We start from the raw sequence: 18545 nt of genomic DNA on the forward strand, positions 1-18545 counted from the left end.
GATTTATTTGATTATTTTTGTCGACGATTTGCTCATTTGCTGTGTGAGAAAAGAAAAAATTGTTAAGATTAAGAACTTATTGTCAAAGCGATTTAATATGAAAGATTTAGGTGAGGTAAAAAGATATCTTGGCATCGATATTAATTATGATTATGAAACAAGAGTTATGAGTTTGAGTCAAGAAAAATACATTGATTCGTTAGCTGCGAAATATAAAATTGAAGATTCGATCTTGTACAAAACTCCAATGGAAGTAAATTTAAAGTTAGAACCAGCGTATGAAGATTGTAATGACGTTAGATATAGAAACTTGATAGGTGCACTCTTGTACATAAGTTCGGGTACTAGACCAGATATTAGCTATAGTGTGAATTACTTGAGCAGATTCCAAAGTTGTTACAGTAGTACTCATTTTAAATATGCTTTGAGAATTTTGAAATATTTATATTTAACTAAAGATTTGAAATTAAACTATTGTAGGAATGAAGGTGCTGAGATATTAGATTGTTTTGTGGATTCAGATTGGGTAGGTGATAGTGTGGATAGAAAGTCAACTTCTGGTTATGTAATTAGATTATTTAGTAATGTTGTATTTTGGAAGTCAAGAAAACAAGCGAGTGTCACAAAGGCTTCAACTTTTGCAGAATATGTAGCATTGTCTGAAGCTGTTAGCGAGGTGAAACTTGTACATGATATTTTAGACATTTTTAATGTTAAATTTGAAAAACCTATTGTCATATATGAAGATAATTCAGGAGCATTAAATATAGCGAAGTTTGGTAATTTCACAAAGAATTCAAAATATATAGAAGTACATTACCATTTTGTGCATGAGTATTATTTACAGGGACTCATTGATATTGTTAAAGTAGATTCGAATGAAAATGTTGCAGATATATTCACAAAGTCGTTATGTAAAGAAAAATTCATTAAAATTAGGAATATGTTAAACATCGCGATATAAATGTAAGGAGGCGTGTTGGAATTGTAATACATTTATATCGGATATCGAGTATGTTCGAGAAATATCGATTGTGGTGACAGATGTTTGTGTATATATGTGTGTGTGTTGAGGCGCATTAGTCAGTCTTCGTGCGCCTATTTTAATAAAGTCAACATGTGTATATTTTAAATAAAGTGTTTTAAAAGTAAAAGTGAGAACTTGATTTGAAACAGTTATATTCAAGTCAAAGTGTTCCCATACTGAGAGAATGATTGTGGGGGAGCAACGTAGGAATCCTGCACCGCCGCTCATGACAAGGTACTCGTGGAGGCGGTTTACAGTTGCCTTTCTCCAGGGTAATACGAAGTGTGTATGTATCTCGGCTGTTTGGCTGCCTCTGGTGAATGCTTGTACAGCATAGTGTTGGAATTGTGTTGTTATAGATGAAAGGAAGGTGGAGGGTGAAACCGAATGCTGCCTCACAGCGTATTCCGCTTGTATAGAACCAAGGGCGCCACTGGGCTTCACATCCTCATCCAATGGATAGACCACCAACAACAACGCCACATGCCCTCCCTATGTCAGGCACTGTGCAGAGGTTTGGACTTTAATCTAGGCCGCGCCTGATTAGCCGAGCGGTCTAAGGCGCTGCAGTCATGGACTGTGCGGCTGGTCCCGGGGGAGATTCGAGTCCTCCCTCGGGCATCGGTGTGTGTGTTTGTCCATAGGATAATGAGGTTAAGTAGTGTGTAAACTTAGGGACTGATGACCTTAGCACTTAAGTCCCATAAGATTCAACACACATTTTGAACTTTAATCCAGGACATTGGCGCGAGGACTGGTGATCAGGAAGTTTACCCCATCAGCTGTCCTCTCCTTGACGGTCAAATACTGGCAGTGAACATTTTCCTCCACCAGAATTCGAACCGACTTACCCCCCAGGTCGAGCGCTACAAGCGTATGCTAGCAACCTCGGCTGTGGATGTGGATTGCCTTATACTAACTGCCGGCCGGTGTGGCCGTGCGGTTCTAGGCGCTTCAGTTTGGAACCGCGCGACCGCTACGGTCGCAGGTTCGAATCCTGCCTCGGGCATGGATGTGTGTGATGTCCTTAGGTTAGTTAGGTTTAAGTATTTCTAAGTCTTACTCAGCTGATCACCTCTTTTATTTCAGTTATTTACTGTACTTCCCTAAAACCAAACGCAACTTGAAGGTGATAAAGACGATTTTTTTGATTGTGCTTCCTTTAAAAGGTGCGGTAAAGATGGTTATAAATAAACGAATTTAATCAATCTAATGAGTCCAAAATAAGAAGCAAACTCCTGAGACTTGGTTCCAGAAGTTTGTATGAGAACGATGCTATTTTTGCAAAGAACACAAAGTAATTCTTTTGTATTTTAGACGCCGAGTAGTTTATTGTGACATCTAGTCATTTGATCATAGATGTTTGCTCATTTTATTTATTTAGACAGAGTCATAGGAAGGTGAAGCTGTCCACAGCACGAACTTTGAGTTGAAGTTGTTATTTAATAGGCATGGTCGTTCCGGAGGTGTACGGCGTTACTTTCCTCCGACCTCTGAAATGGCTCAGACATAAAGCAATACAGAGACCTCCAGTTTCTCTTTCCCTCTTGGTTTCTTTTCTTTTTAAGTTAAACATAACATATTTCATTCTTGTGAGTCACAGTTCCGAGGAGTGATGTAACGACAGAGGGGATTGATGTTGGTAACATTACTACGATGGCGAATTTCCCAGGATTTCACGAAACAACAGTTGATTGCTTTAATTTAGAGTGGGAACACACAGATTTACAGGCGTATTATGTTTAGCTCGCTTTCGGATAATTTTTTTTTTTTTTATTGACCTGTAGCTTATACCATACAGCCAGCTTATTCTTAAATGAACTATACTGACACAGCATTAGTGTCAGGATATTTATTTGTTTCTACACACACACACACACACACACACACACACACACACACACTTATATGTGCTCATGTCGAAAACAAAACACAGATAGCTAAGATAGACCAAAACAGTACGTTCATTATAAATGCAGATGGTATACAACACTTTTCTGTAGCCCATTGGCTGAGATATTTTGGTGTTAGATGGAGATACTTGTGTCAACAGTGAATCTGTACATCGTGTTAAATATCGTTGTGAAGTACCTGTGCAGTAAGCACCCAGTCTTCATCTGATTGGGTATTAATTACATGTGGTGTTCCTCAACGTTTAATCTTGGGTCCATTGTTTTTTCTTGTATACATTAATGACCTCTCATCTGTTAAATTGCCAGATGCTACGTTTGTTTTGTTTTGCAGATGATACAAACATTGCAATAAGTAGCAAGTCAAGTACAGATTTAGAAATAGCTGCTAATCAAATTTTCACTAATACTAATGAGTGGTTTAAAGCTTATTCACTGTCAAACTTTGAGATGACCCACGATATACAGTTCAGAACCTGTTAGTTTTCCTTGCAGCATGTGTATAACATATGAAGACATGCAGATCGAAGAGGTTGACAGTGTTAAATCTCTGGTATTACTTCTCGATGACAAATTCAGTTGGGAAGGGCATACCACGGAATTGCTTAAGCACCTAGAGAAGTTTCTATTTGCAGTGAGAATGATGTGAGATGTAGGAGATGTAAATATAAAAAACTTGCGTACTTTGCTTACTTTGATTCTATTATGTCATATAGGATCATTTTCTGGGGCAACTCATCAAACCAAGCAAAAGTTTTTGGGGTCCAAAAGCATGTGGCGTAAATTAAAGATCATATAGAAACCTGTTCAAGGAAGTTAGTATTCTAACCACAGGTTCTCAGTATATTCATTCCTTAATGAAATTTTTTGCAAGTAATACATCTCTATTTCCAACCAATAGTATCAATACTAGGAATAATAACAATCAACATAAAGACTAAGATCACTTACCTTGATCCAAAAAGGGGTCCAATATTCAGGAACACACATTTTCAATGAATTGCCAGCAACCATTAAAAACTTGGTTTAAACAGAGTTTGAAAGATATTTTGATATGCAACTCCTTCTACTCTATAGAAGAATATCTTACCAGAGACTGTTTAGCCAGCTTAAGTGAAAATGTTTGTCAGATTTAGGTTTTAACAGCACTTGGTCACGAAAGTCAAGATTAGGTATATTGTGTATGATAAATTTATTAATAGTGCATTACAATGTTTCATTTTGACAGTGTGTTAATTCTGTAAATGTAATCTGTTGCAGTTTACCACATTGTATTCACCTGTTTCGACAATCTCCTGTGAAATGATAAGGGCAATAGGTATTGTATACAAATGTTTTATGTTTTTATGTTATACTTTCTGACATATTCCACACCTACGAGAATCATCACATTTTTTTGGGTCCATAGAACGTAAACTGAATCTCATTTAATGTAATCTAACCCAATCTAATCTAAACAAACTGTGACGGGGTGTTGCTAAAAAAAGGGCCACGCAGGTCTGCCCTGGATGACAAAGCTTCACAAGTTCTTGTGAAGAATTGTAGTACTTCCTTGCAGTCTGGGGCACCCGAAGAAAAGCTAATCTGCGTCGCTTTTTTCTCCACAAGAGCAGCCCAAAATCGCCTCTACGTTGATCAGCCAGTGGAGGTGTTTACAGAAACAGTTGTGTTTAAGTTTGGCTATAGGAGAGGCGAGGTGCCATCTAATGTGTACAGGTTTTCGTGGAATAGGAGACCGACGGGTGAATTACTGTTTAGATATCTTTGTGGCTTATGTAATCCGGAGGTCCCGGGTTTGATTCCCGGTTCTGCCAGTGATTTTTCATTGGTGGGAGGACTGGTGCGGGGTGCTCTCAGCCTCGTGATGCCAAATGAGGAGCTACTTGACCGAGTAGTGGCGGCTCCACCGTCTGGAAAGCCTGTAAAACGGCTGGGAGACTGGTGTGCTCACCAGATGCCCCTCGAAACCGCATCCACATGGCACTGCAAGGCAGAGGATGACACGGCGGCAGGTCGGCATTCGTTGGCTCTTCACGGTCTTGCCGTGAGCTCGTTGACTTTCTGCCTTGAGGTTTCCTCCCAGTCCCGCGGCACGTATTCTATGATGACTCTGTGTAATACTTATCAGTAATCTGTAATAGGGATTGGAGTCATTATACTGTGTCCTGTAACGGCAGCTCCCAGCCAGAGACCCCATAGTGTGATTTCACTCAAGCAGAAGTTAGTAGTGTGGCCTTCTTTACGAATCGTCTCCAGCATCTGGATAATCCTGTGAACAGAAGGTTTTTTTTGGTCATACAAGTGCTAAAATTCTCAAGTACTGTTAGAGCAGATCGTATGTACAATGTGTCCCAGTTCCGTTAGGACCGCTTGTGCGAAATTCCAAATTGCAGTGCCATCTCGTGGCGAGTTGGGGCGTTACAATCCTTGAAGTTTTAAAAACAGCCGTGTGGAAAGCAAAAGCGCTAGCATTTTTGCAAAAGGCATCCCGGTCGCGGATGGAACACTCCATGTCTGACACTCGTCGGAAAATAGCGGTGGAGCAGTGAGGCAACATCAATTTTCTTGAGTTCTCCAGCCTTTTGGGGGCAAGAATTCGTCGCATTCGACCCGAATACCGAGACACAGGTTCCCTTCATAGTGACACACCAGCCCACAAAGGGAACATTGTGCACGAGCGTTTGGCCAGCGAATGGGTCACAGTCCTGGATTACCACCGTATCCGCCTGATTTGGTTCCAATATACTTCGGGTTGTTCCGCAGATTGAAGACTGCAATGAAAGAACACCACTGTGATCAAGGACATGCGAGAAAACTATACTGCAGTACAAAGTGCAGCTCCAAAATTTTTTAAAACGGCCTAAGCTGTGTTTTGATTCAGGGAGAGACTATTTTGAACAAAGACAGTGATTTTTGAACGTAATGCTTTTTTTCCGTAGCTACACTCCTAACGAAATTGGGACACGTCCTGTATTGGCTCGCTGTGTGGTTTCATTGTATAACGCTGTTGAACGCGGGTGACCTTGAAACGGACTTAGTCGCTGGACGAGGCGCCGCGCGGATCGCGCTAGAGTTTTAACTAAGCGCGATCCGCTGGAAAAGTCTGCTTCCGGTGTCGCCATTGCGCTACTGAGCGGGCTTACTTCCTGCCACGCCCTGATAAGCTTATCAGTATGATGTCACTAGACTGTTTATCTCTCTCGAGAGAGAACAGCATGCTTACTCGACTCGAGGCAGCAGCACGAGCAACAGCATGTTATAGACAGCCATGCTTCATAGCAGTAGCATCTTAAGATACAAAAGTTTAATCATATTACTACACATTTATCTTACCAAAAGCCGAGAAGCGATTCTTCTTAGTGTTGTAGCTCCCTGGGGCAATCTGGGATGCTCTCTGGGTTCTCCTGGGCGCTCTGGGATGGTCTCTGGGTTCTCCTGGGCACTCTGGGATGCTCCCACAGTACTCTCGGATTATCTCTTTAATGATCTGTATCTTGTAAAGGGTGCGGGAGTTCCCACTCCTGGGGAGGTGGGTGGTTTTTTTTGCATGGCTGTCTCAAGTTCTTTTTAATTCTTTTTATTAATTTGAGTTGTTATTACTATCATTTCATTCAATTCTTTCTTTATATATCGTGAGATTTTTTTTTAAATTAGTTCAGGTGACATTTCTATTTAAGGATGTTTATGAGATTTTGATCCTTTCGTTCTATCTCGTGAGATTTTTTTTTTTTTTTAGTTAAAAACATACGGGGTAGCGATATGCACATACGCAGATTGCGGCAGTCTCCCACACAAAGTGCAAAAGAGCAGCGAATTGGCGGTGCTGTCATCTGCACTCAGGCGATTCACGTGAAAAAGTTTTAGACGTGGTTTTTGCCACACGACAGGAATTAACAGATTTTGAATGCGGAACGATGGTTGGAGTTAGATGCATGGGACATTCCATTTGGGAAATCGCTGGCGAATTAAATTTTCCGAGATCCACGGTGTGAAGGGTGTGTTGATGAAACGAAATTTCTGCCATTACCTCTCACTGCGGACAACACAGTGGCCGACGTCCTTACTTAAGCTGCGTTTGCCTTCAGTCGTCAAAGCCGACAGACCAACAACATTGCGTAAAATAACCGCAGAAATCAATGTGGGGCGTAAGCCGGACGTACCAGTTAGAACAGTGCGGGGAAATTTGGCGTTAGTGGGCTATGACAGCAGACGACCGACGCTAGTGTCTTTACTAACAACACAGCATCGCCTGGAGCACCTACCGGGTTCGTGACCATACGGTCAGATCCTAGACGACTGGAAAGCCGTGTCCTGGTCACATGAGTCCCTATTTCATATCGTAAGAGCTGATGGTAGGGTTCGAGCCTCAAAGAGCCATGGACTTAAAGTTGTCATAAAGCTGATGGTCGCTCCGTAATGCTCTGGGATGTATTGAAATGGAATGGACTGGATCCTCTGGTCAGACTGAACCTATCATTGACTGGAAATGGTTATGTACGGCTATTTGGAGACCAGTTGCAGCAGTCCGTGAACTTCATGTCCCGCAGACAATGATTTCGTGGCAACAGACCACAACTGTTTGCGATCGGTTTCAAGAACATTCTAGACAGTTTGAGGAATGACTGGGCTACCAAGATCGCCCGACATGGATCACATCAACCATCCACGGGACATAATCGAGAGGTCAGTTCATGCACAACATCCTGCACCGTTAACACTTTCGCAGTCACGAACAGAGACGAACTGCTTACACTTTAGCAACAACTGACAAGATCATAATTTTTGCCTCACTTGGTAATTTGGATTTCCCCACACTTGTGCAAAAGTGATAGGTAATTCACGCTTCAGGCAGTGTCACAGCGTTTGGAGATGTTACTACGGATTGCCTCGGGATGCTTTTTTAAAACCTGTGCCAAAGTTTTACTGCTGATGGTGGTCAGTTAACTGTTTTGGATTTGTGCATTAATGCGGATTAACATGCTACGTATATAGCCATTATTTTAGTCTCTCTTATTTCGTAACGAAGGAAGGAAAGAAAATCATTGCCCTACTGATAACTAGGTCTTTAGAGCGAAAGCTCCAGGTCAGCATTAACTCATTGGTGTCAATAAAGATCAAATAGCTTACTCCTTAATGGCTATTTGTTGTAAACAGCCCTTTGTAGGTCAATCTGAATATTACCTCTTCATCTTTACACCATCTTTCACAGTTTCACAGTTCTAAACTAAATATATTCAGTTAATAGCTACCTAATACAATGAAGCGAAAAAAGTCTCGGGATACCTCCTGATATCGTGTCGGATGTCAACGGGACATGGGCTCCTGCCTCTACATCCGCCCATAATTCCGAAGCTGTTGCCGGTGCAGGATTTTGTGTACGAGCTGACCCCTCTGGTATGTCTCATAAATGTTCGATGGGATTCATGTCGGGCAATCTGTGTGGCCAAACAACGAGGTACTGGCGGAAGTAAAGCAGCGAGGACGGGGTGTGAGTCGTCCTTGGGTAGCTCAGATGTTAGAGCACTTTGCCGCGATAGGCAAAGGTCCTGAGTTCCAGTCTGGGTCCAGCACACAGTTTTAATCTGCCAGGAAGTTTCAATTCTCCGGAATTCTCCAGAATGTCCTGACGTGGCATATCGTCATCCGTAGAAGTTCCGTCGTTGTTTGGGAACACGAAATCCATGAATGGCAGCAAACGCTCTCCAAGGAGCCAAACATAACCATTTACAGTCAATCAGCAGTTTGTTTGGACCAGAGGATCCAGTCCGTTCCACGTAAACACAGGCTACGTCATTACGGAGCACCCAACAGATTGCGCAGTGCCTTATTGGCAATTTCGTTCCATGGCTTAATGGGGTTTTCTACACACTCTAACCCTATCACCAGCTCTTACCAAATAAAGTCCGGACTCGTCCGACCACGCTACGGTCGCAGGTTCGAATCCTGCCTCGGGCATGGATGTGTGTGATGTCCTTAGGTTAGTTAGGTTTAACTAGTTCTACGTCTAGGGGACTGACGACCTCAGATGTTAAGTCCCATAGTGTTTAGAGACATTTGAACCTTAATCATCAACGGTGTCGTCCTAAGCTACAAATCGAAATAGTTAAATCTGAAGCACAAAATTATTTTGTACGTCGATACATTTACAAGGCATAATTATTGATGCGAGGTTTTTGTTAATTTCTTATAGAAAACTTACCACTAACGACTACTTTCGAGAGTATTGTGACCAACTAGCGTCTTTTATCTTTCTTGTTAGACAAATTCACTTACTTCTCAGTCTGTTCTTTCAGTTTATTTTGGTGCAAGCCTTTTTAACCGAATCCCAATTTTTTTTTTTTATTTTTATTTTTTTTTTTTTTTTGTCATCAGTCTTCTGACTGGTTTGATGCGGCCCGCCACGAATTCCTTTCCTGTGCTAACCTCTTCATCTCAGAGTAGCACTTGCAACCTACGTCCTCAATTATTTGCTTGACGTATTTCAATCTCTGTCTTCCTCTACAGTTTTTGCCCTCTACAGCTCCCTCTGGTACCATGGAAGTCATTCCCTCATGTCTTAGCAGATGTCCTATCATCCTGTCCCTTCTCCTTATCAGTGTTTTCCACGTATTCCTTTCCTCTCCGATTCTGCGTAGAACCTCCTCATTATCAGTCCACCTAATTTTCAACATTCGTCTATAGTACCACATCTCAAATGCTTCGATTCTCTTCTGTTCCGGTTTTCCCACAGTCCATGTTTCACTACCATACAATGCTGTAATCCAGACGTACATCCTCAGAAATTTCTTCCTCAAATTAAGGCCGGCATTTGATATTAGTAGACTTCTCTTGGCCAGAAATGCCTTTTTTGCCATAGCGAGCCTGCTTTTGATGTCCTCCTTGCTCCGTCCGTCATTGGTTATTTTACTGCCTACGTAGCAGAATTCGTTAACTTCTTTGACTTCGTGACTATCAATCCTGATGTTAAGTTTCTCGCTGTTCTCATTTCTACTGCTTCTCATTACCTTCGTCTTTCTCCGATTTACTCTCAAACCATACTGTGTACTCATTAGACTGTTCATTCCGTTCAGCAGATCATTTAATTCTTCTTCACTTTCACTCAGGATAGCAATGTCATCAGCGAATCGTATCATTGATATCCTTTCACCTTGTATTTTAATTCCACCCATGAACCTTTCTTTTATTTCCATCATTGCTTCCTCGATGTACAGATTGAAGAGTATGGGCGAAAGGCTACAGCCTTGTCTTACACCCTTATTAATACGAGCACTTCGTTCTTGATCGTCCACTCTTATTATTCCCTCTTGGTTGTTGTACATATTGTATATGACCCGTCTCTCCCTATAGCTTACCCCTACTTTTTTCAGAATCTCGAACAGCTTGCACCATTTTATATTGTCGAACGCTCTTTCCAGGTCGACAAATCCTATGAAAGTGTCTTGACTTTTCTTTAGCCCTGCCACCATTATTAGCCGTAACGTCAGAATTGCCTCTCTCGTCCCTTTACTTTTCCTAAAGCCAAACTGATCGTCACCTAGCGCATTCTCAATTTTCTTTTCCATTCTTCTGTATATTATTCTTGTAATCAGCTTCGATGCATGAGCTGTTAAGCTGATTGTGCGATAATTCTCGCACTTGTCAGCTCTTGCCGTCTTCGGAATTGTGTGGATGATGCTTTTCCGAAAGCCAGATGGTATATTGCCAGACTCATATATTCTACACACCAACGTGAATAGTCGTTCTGTTGCCACTTCCCCCAATGATTTTAGAAATTTTGATGGAATGTTATCTATCCCTTCTGCCTTGTTTGACCGTAAGTCTTCCAAAGCTCTTTTAAATTCCGATTCTAATACTGGATCCCCTATCTCTTCTAAATCGACTCCTGTTTCTTCTTCTATCACATCAAACAAATCTTCACCCTCATAGAGGCTTTCAATGTATTCTTTCCACCTATCTGCTCTCTCCTCTGCATTTAACAGTGGAATTCCCGTTGCACTCTTAATGTTACCACCGTTGCTTTTAATGTCACCAAAGGTTGTTTTGACTTTCCTGTATGCTGTGTCTGTCCTTCAGACAATCATATCTTTTTCGATGTCTTCACATTTTTCCTGCAGCCATTTCGTCTTAGCTTCCCTGTACTTCCTATTTATTTCATTCCTCAGCGACTTGTATTTCTGTATTCCTGATTTTCCCGGAACATGTTTGTACTTCCTCCTTTCATCAATCAACTGAAGTATTTCTCCTGTTACCCATGGCTTCTTCGCAGCTACTTTCTTTGTACCTATGTTTTCCTTCCCATCTTCTGTGATGGCCCTTTTTAGAGATGTCCATTCCTCTTCGACTGTACTGCCTACTGCGCTATTCCTTATTGCTGTATCTATAGCGTTAGAGAACTTCAAACGTATCTCGTCATTCCTTAGTACTTCCGTATCCCATTTCTTTGCGTATTGATTCTTCCTGACTAATGTCTTGAACTTCAGCCTAGTCTTTATTACTGCTATATTGTGATCTGAGTCTATATCTGCTCCTGGGTACGCCTTACAATCCAGTATCTGATTTCGGAATCTCTGTCTGACCATGTTGTAATCTAATTGAAATCTTCCCGTATCTCCCGGCCTTTTCCAAGCATACCACCTCCTCTTGTGATTCTTGAACAGGGTATTCGCTATTACTAGCTGAAACTTGTTACAGAACTCAATTAGTCTTTCTCCTCTTTCATTCCTTGTCCCAAGCCCATATTCTTCTGTAACCTTTTCTTCTACTCCTTCCCCTACAACTGCATTCCAGTCGCCCATGACTATTAGATTTTCGTCCCCCTTTACATACTGCATTACTCTTTCAATATCCTCATACACTTTCTCTGTCTGTTCATCTTCAGCTTGCGACGTCGGCATGTATACCTGAACTATCGTTGTCGGTGTTGGTCTGCTGTCGATTCTGATTAGAGCAACCCGGTCACTGAACTGTTCTCAGTAACACACCCTCTGCCCTACCTTCCTATTCATAACGAATCCTACACCTGTTGTACCATTTTCTGCTGCTGTTGATATTACCCGATACTCATCTGACCAGAAATTCTTGTCTTCCTTCCATTTCACTTCACTGACTCCTACTATATCGAGATTGAGCCTTTGCATTTCCATTTTCAGATTTTCTGGTTTCCCTACCACGTTCAAGCTTCTGACATTCCACGCCCCGACTCGTAGAACGTTATCCTTTCGTTGATTATTCAATCTTTTTCTCATGGTAACCTCTCCCTTGGCAGTCCCCTCCCGGAGATCCGAATGGGGGACTATTCCGTAATCTTTTGCCAATGGAGAGATCATCATGACACTTCTTCAATTACGGGCCACATGTCCTGTGGATACACGTTACGTGTCTTTAATGCAGTGGTTTCCATGGCCTTCTGCATCCTCATGTGGTTGATCATTGCTGATTCTTCCGCCTTTAGGGGTAATTTCCCACCCCTAGGACAAGAGAGTGCCCTGAACCTCTATCCGCTCCTCCGCCCTCTTTGACAAGGCCGTTGGCAGAATGAGGCTGGATTCTTACGCCGGAAGTCTTCGGCCGCCAATGCTCTTTATTTATCAAAATTTAGGCAGTGGCGGGGGTCGAACCCGGGACCGAAGACGTTTTGGTTATGAATCAAAGACGCTACCCTTTTTTTTAAAAAAATTCTTTGTTGATCTCATTTTGTTCTATTTTGTTCGTTGTATATGATCGGGTCGGACGTCTCATGACACCTGTTGAAGTTGTTCGTTGAACCGTTCACTCAGTTTTTTTATTACAGAGGGTAGCTAAACCCTCTGACCGAACACGCTGAGCTACCGTGCCGGCTCCCTAGACCACGGGTCAAGCTGTAGCCCTAGACCACGGGTCTCTCATACCAATATAACATCTTTCAAATCACCGTATTTTCTTTTGGATATTTACAGCATCCAGGAGAGCCTTTCACTGCAGTCCTCCACAGATATCCAGGATAAGGCGCGCTCCCTAACCTCTTCCGTTTCGTTGCAGCATTCGCCTGCAATTATTTGGGGAAAAAGCAGAAAATCTGAAACTCAAAAGCGTTCTTTTGGTAGTGTATCCACTCTCGTATAGACAAAATTCCAGAGCGGATGTACCATACTCTATGGAGAAATCCAATACTTTGTATCATTTGCACTTTATCAGAAAGACTATCAACAAAAGAAGATCGCTATGAAGATATTTTAGGTATCCTGTAGTCAAGTGTTACGTGGTTCTATTAATCATATACAGTTGCTTTTCATGAGTTGTATGGAATCTCGCATTTATCTGTGATAATGGTGTAGCCCAGAGCAATTAATTAAAATTTTTGCCAGCATCAGGATTCGAATCTAGGTCTTCTAATTACTACACGGATGCGCTATCCGTTACGCCATACTGTCACTACAGATACCAATGCTGCACTGACAACTCTTAGTTCACTTCCTCACCGATATAAATTCCAACTCACACGCCAATCGCTGTTCCCCAATACATGCACCAAGTATATACCATTAATATGTCACCTACACCTGAGGTACAGACAGGAGTAACGCTATTTCGCTCATTGCCAACGTGCTATTCCAGTATGGAATAGCCTTTGCAACGCCGATGCAAGTTTGTAAGGGGAATAGCAATGGGCTGAGGCGTCAGTTGGAATTTGTATCAGTGACGCAGTGTGCAGGGAGTAGTCCGTGTAGTGCCCGTCTGATGTAGCTGATGTCCCGTCTCCGTAGATAGTAAGATATCGGGATTCGAATCCTTGTAATGGTACAACTTTTAATTCATTGGTTTGGTCTACACCGTTATCAAAAACTTTTTAGTTGCTTCAGTTGAAACCTTAGAAACGACTTTCGAAATGTCACTTTGATATTCCCTAAATAGTTACGCCCGTGAGTCACAATCGACGATTACTTGCTTTTGTATGAAACTGAATATTGTCAGGCAATTTACTGACACGTGATTTAAACGTCAGCGTATAAGAAATTAGGGCAACGGCTTTGCCGCAGCTGTACCACCGATTCCCTTAAGTTCACCGAAGTTAAGCGCTGGATGAGTCACAGTCCGGGTCTATCGAGCGCTGTTGGCAAGTGGGGTGTATCAAACCTTGTGAGGCCAATTGAGGAGCTGCTTGATTGAGGTGTAGCGGCAGCTGGTGAGCGGTGTCTCACCTCATGTCCCTCCATATCCGCATCCAACGACGCCTAGCGGCAGAGGGTGACACGGAAGTCGGTCGGTACCATTGGCCCTTGCTAACAAACAACAGCCGGGCGAGCTGTGTCTGATCGTATTCCCCTCCATATATGCATCCAGCGTCACCTAGTGGCAGAGGATGATACGGCGATCTGTCGGTACCGTTGGGCTTACGAGCCCTGTACGGATGGAGTGTGTACGTAGGAAACTGGGGCTGTGTAACATACGACAGAGTTTCAGACCATAAGGAGAAGTTCAGAAAGTTTATTTTCTGGGAACAGATTGCAATGTACATCAGAGTACCTCTTGTAAAATCTACCAGAGCGAGTGCTAACTTATTTCCGTATCACAGAACAGTAATGTGAAATCGTCAAGCATTGGCTAACTTTCGTGATTTGGCTGGCTATACAAGTCTTCTCCTTTCTATGCGAATACGGTACAGAAAGTGTCTTCTCGTATACCTATTGTGCTGATATCAGTAACAGACCACTTGCACTGCATCTGTCAATGAACGTATACGTAAGAGCACGTCTATCGTAGAAATTATGCAAGAAGACGGAAAACGGTGGGATAACCGCGAGGATACTCCTGCTGTCATGAGAAACCACACCTCAGACCTTAACTCCAGGTGTGTGTATCACGCAGACCAATTGCTTGCAGGCTGTCACCTGATGGTCAGCCTGGGTGGCCGAGCGGTTCTAGGCGCTACAGTCTGGAACCGCCCGACCGCAACGGTCGCAGGTTCGAATCCTGCCTCGGGCATGGATGTGTGTGATGTCCTTAGCTTAGTTAGGTTTAAGTAGTTCTAAGTTCTAGAGGACCGATGACCTCAGAGTCATTTGAACCATTTTTTGTCACCTGACGTCCTCCTAATCAGCATAATTGCTCCTCCGTGTTGAGATTTTTTTCTGTAAGTGTCCTCTTCCTCGCCTCCCCCCTCCTCTCTCTCCCCCACTTACGCGTACAACGGGAGGATGTGGAATGGGTAATGGGAATCGAAAACGGACTCTGAAGTGCTGTCTACCAGCCTAAAGCCATTCACGTTGGTAGGCCCTGGATCAAGAGACGTTGGCCTTGGAGAGCGTGCGAGTCGAATTTAACATCCACTAAAACAGTGGTGAGACAGTTGAGCGTGCATGATGTTGGACAGGCACACCGGTGGCCTTGAGTTCGATAGATGTAGTGTAACATTCTCAAACTCAGATAACAATGACAACCTGTCGAGTGCACAACATGTTTAAGGGCCATGATAATGCTTTCGAAATAAAAGCGAAACGCGTCAGCAGTAAAACAGTCTTAAATTTCAGCACGCCTAAAACAGAAAAAAACAAATAATTGTTGATACATACTGCGTAAAATGGCCACGCCAACAGTATATTAATTTTCCTTTTTCGGCGACGGAACGCGTTAGTGTATGTGCTCCAAAATAGGGGAGAATTTCGCTTGGATGCTGGTTTAACCCGGTTTAAAAAAGGTCTATACATATGAGCCAAGACCACAGTTGGTATTTAAGGGAATAATATCCATAAATTATTAAAGGTACAATAATTTCAAATTTCGGTTCTGTTTGCTTATCTACCGTTACACTTGTTGCAGTATTATGCAGGGTGTTCTAGGAGTAATAGTCAGTATTGCGGGATACGACAGGAACAATCATTCGAAGCAAAAATGTATAGTAAACATGGGCTCCGAAACGCTTCTCCAGTACTGTCAGACACATCTTAACTACTGTAAGCGCTTTGGTTTACATCTTTTGGGAGGTGGTAGTATGGAGAAAAACAAGAAAAAATTCTCTAGTAAACAGGGGCTCTAAAATGCATACGTCACGAGATATGAACACATGTTCAGTTGAAGAGATGTGTTTGATAATAACGAAGATGAACAAGTGCCCATAGATCTTAAAGTCTGCACCTTACTGCACTTTTGCTTCGAATAACCGTTCCTGTGATGTCCCTGAACGTTGGCCATTCCTCCTGGAACATCCTGCACAATTTCGACCGTATTTCCACTTACTTTCCCCACAGAGTTCTTACAGACGCTAACGTGCCATTTGCTCTTCGACCAGACTTGTCATCGAAGCGTAAGATCCATAGGATGCAACAGAACGGTTTTTGTGACATAACAGGAGGAAAGACGGCTCTACCTGTTTCTGAATCCCATAGACCCTTTGCTAATTTAGCACACAATATATACTCAACAACCATCAATCACAAACCGGTATAAGCTTCAATTGTCATTTAGTCTAATTCTTCTCAGGTGTCACTATAAATTTTTCGACGCTCAATATTTCCACGCCAGTAGACGTACTCTGAATATCATGGTTGGTTGGTTGGTTGTTTTGGGGAAGGAGACCAGACAGCGAGGTCATCGGTCTCATCGGATTAGGGAAGGACGGGAAGGAGGTCAGCCGTGCTCTTTGAAAGGAACCATCCCGGCATTTGCCTGGAGCGATTTAAGGAAATCACGGAAAACTTAAATCAGGATGGCCGGACGCGGGATTGAACCGCCGTCCTCCCGAATGCGAGTCCGGTGTCTAACCACTGCGCCACCCGAGTATCATGGTTCATAAGAGCCTGAAAAGGGGTTTTTATATCATCTTATTCTGGATATCACACCTTGTTGGACCAGGAGTCAGTTGTATAGCGTTTGAACTGCGTGCTCTTCCACATCTAAGACACTTGCACCGCTACCCCATTTCAGTATGAAGTAGGCCGTACTAATCCTCAAGTGTCTTCTGACTCAGATACACAATGAATGCTGTCGTCACTGCTGTGATAATCTTCTTCAGAAATATTCTCCTCGCTGCCAGATGCATTTACTAATTCTGCCGACTGAACGTTAAAAATTGGTTAAAATGGCTCTAAGCAGTATGGGACTTAACATCTGAGGTCATCAGTCCCCTAGACTTAGAACTACTTAAACCTATCCAACCTAAGGACATCACACGCATCCATGCCCGAGGGAGGGATTCAAACCTCGCGGTTCCGAACTGAAGCGCCTAGAACCGTTCGGTCACAGAGGCCGGCAACTGAACGTTAGAAAAATCGATTCGTCAAGATAGCCGCGCAGAAAATACTACGTCAGACACATGAATTACGTCCGCACCAAACAATTGATAAAATATTACTGGTAGTGATTATGCTTTCCCAATTTGAACGTAATAAACGACCTACATATGTTATGTAACTTCACATATTTCGACAATAAGCAAGTCAATACCTGCATTGTTATAAAGAAAAGACCTTACAATACGTGTCATGCATTTAGAAATAAACCTGTACTAGCGGTATTTGAGTAGGTTGTAAATTCTTAAGCAACTGGGTCATATGCACTCAAGGGATACAAATCTAAGAACTTACGATGTAAGACGGGGAAGAAAACAATTTTCTTCCACTTGAGCGTTGAGCTATATAGAATGAACAGCGAAACAGGCATTATAATACGATTAAAATTGTTTTGTGATTGACATTCAAGCGTATCGAGTCTCGGGGGCCACCCATAACTCACCCATAATCCAATCGTAATCTGTTCTTGAGTACCACGTGCTCTCTGTATTGCGTGTTCTGTAGGTTACGTGTTTTAACCGGAATATGCGTTTATGGAAGAACAAACTCCTCTCCGGATCATACTGATCCGAAGATAGCAGCAGGATTAAGGATATTTACTTTAAAATTCTTCGATTTTCGGAGATACATTTTCTTTTGTGGGTTCTTTTGTTTTGTGTGCTCACTTTGCAGGGCCCTGCTTTCGATGATCAATTCAAGAACCAGTTCCAAAGAGCACTTGGAATGTTACAGAACGAGAGCACTGTTTCTAAAAGCGAGGATTCAATTATAATACATTCCGAGCTTCACTGGATGTTTTTACGCTCACCTCCATTAACTAACCTGACAAACTAGGCATGAGAATGATTAAAAAAAAACAGGGTAATCTTAGTTAAACAAGTTTCTCCCTAAATTAAATCTTAATACTACTAGATTAAATTGTGTGCGTGTGCAGCACAGGGTGTATTCAAAATGAAAATAGCGATTACGGCTGGGGCTATCTAATGTAAGCGTTACTTGGATACCAGTTACGGAGAATGAAAGAGGAATTTGAAAATTTCGATCGAGCACACGCTCATATTTTTAAATCAACATCTTCCATACCGTTGGAGTATTGCTGTAGGACGTGAAGCTGATGTATTCTGGTCTTGGTATTTAGATCTCGGGACGTGATAACCATGGATTTATTTCTGTGGGGTTACATGAAAGATCTTACGTACGCCTCTCTTTTGCTGAAGACAGTTCCGGCTTCGAGTCCCGCTGCAGCACTAATTTCCATGTATCACCAATAGGTATGATTTCCATAGCTAGTACAGCTGTCAAAAATATTCGCAGCTACGACAAAATTTCGTCATATTACTACAG

This window comes from Schistocerca americana, chromosome 10, assembly GCF_021461395.2.
Source record: "Schistocerca americana isolate TAMUIC-IGC-003095 chromosome 10, iqSchAmer2.1, whole genome shotgun sequence".
Lineage (NCBI taxonomy): Eukaryota > Metazoa > Arthropoda > Insecta > Orthoptera > Acrididae > Schistocerca > Schistocerca americana.